Below are 1,589 nucleotides of genomic sequence, written 5' to 3'. Positions count from 1 at the left end.
TGTTTCTCTTGGAGTCAATAATGACTCTAAGATCCCTTTCTGTCTCCCTGCTCTCAAGAAGGGAGTTTCCCATCTTATAAGTGTGCTGCTGGTTACTACTGCCCAAGTGCAGCACCCTGCACTTGTCCGTGTTGAAGCGCATCCCTTTTTTGCTAGCCCACCCCTGTAACCTATCCAGGTCTTGCTGTATTCTTTCCCTCCCTACTAGTGTGCTCACCTCACCCCAAATTTTGGTATCATCAGCAAATTTAAACAGGGTGCTTTTCACCCCATTGTTCAAATCACTGATAAAGAGATTGAACAGCGTGGACCAAGGACCAAGCCCTGGGGGACTCCACTGTCCACTTCTCCCCAGGTTGAATATGACCCATCCACCACCACCCTCTGAGTGCGATCCTTCAGCCAATCTGCAATCCATCTGACTGTGTAGACATCAATGCCACAGTCGCCCAATTTTTTAATGAGAATGGGGTGCGAGATGGTGTCAAAGGCCTTGCTGAAGTCCAGAAAGACTACATCCACAGCAACACCTGCATCCAAGGCTTTTGTGACCTGATCATAAAAGGCAATCACGGTGGTCTGACATGACCTGCCCCTAATGAAACCGTGCTGGTTGCCCTTGAGCATCATCTCTGAGTCCAGTCCATCACAGACGTGCTCCATGATGATCTTTTCAAAGAGTTTCCTTAGGACTGAGGTAAGACTGATGGGCCTATAGTTGCCTGGGTCCGCCCTCCTCCCTTTTTTAAAGATGGGGACCACATTGGCTACCTTCCAATCATCCGGCACCTGGCCCAAGCACCATGAGCGCTTGTAAAGCCATGCCAAGGGCCCTGCAATAAGCCCTGCTAGCTCCCTCAACACCCTGGGGTGGAGAGCATCTGAACTCATTGATTTGAACACGTCCAGCCCCTCCAGAAGCTCTCTAACCCGGTCCTCCCCAACCTGAGGTGTGGAGGTGTTCCCCTCAAGTCCGTCATGCATCACGGTGGGGAAGTCCTGGTCCCTGCCCAAGAAAACGTAGGTGAAGAATTGGTTAAAGAGGTCTGCTTTCTCCTCTGGCGCAACCAGATTGCCCAGAGGATCTTGCAGGGGCCCCACATTTCCCGGTGCTTTCTTCATCCTCCCTATATATTTGAAAAAGGACTTTTTGTTATTTTTGATTTTTGGATGCAAGTCCTAGCTCTATGTCCACCTTAGCTTTCCTGACAGCCCCCCTACAGGCCGGAGCAGACTCCTCTTTGGAGATAGCACCGCCCCTTCCACCGGGTGTACGCCGCCTTTTTGGCAATCAGGCATTCCCGGACGCCCTTAGTGAGCCAGGGGGGTTTTCGGGCACTCCTGCTCCCCTTGCTTTTTGTTGGGATGGTCACCCCTTGGACCCTGAGTATCATCTCCTTAAGGAATGACCACTCATCTTGGGTACTGAGTTCCCCTGCCCTTGAGAACCCCAGTGCCTCTCCCACTAATCTCTTCAACTTGTTGAAGTTGGCCCTCTTGAAGTCTAGGGCTACCACCTTGCTGCAGGCCCTTGACACCCTGCGCTGGATGGTGAATTCCAGCAAGCGATGATCACTATCACCCAGGTG

This window comes from Crocodylus porosus, unplaced genomic scaffold (assembly GCF_001723895.1).
Source record: "Crocodylus porosus isolate Cpor-Errol unplaced genomic scaffold, CroPor_comp1, whole genome shotgun sequence".
NCBI lineage: Eukaryota > Metazoa > Chordata > Crocodylia > Crocodylidae > Crocodylus > Crocodylus porosus.
The sequence above is the reverse complement of the archived record's forward strand: the minus strand, read 5'-3'. Positions refer to the sequence as shown.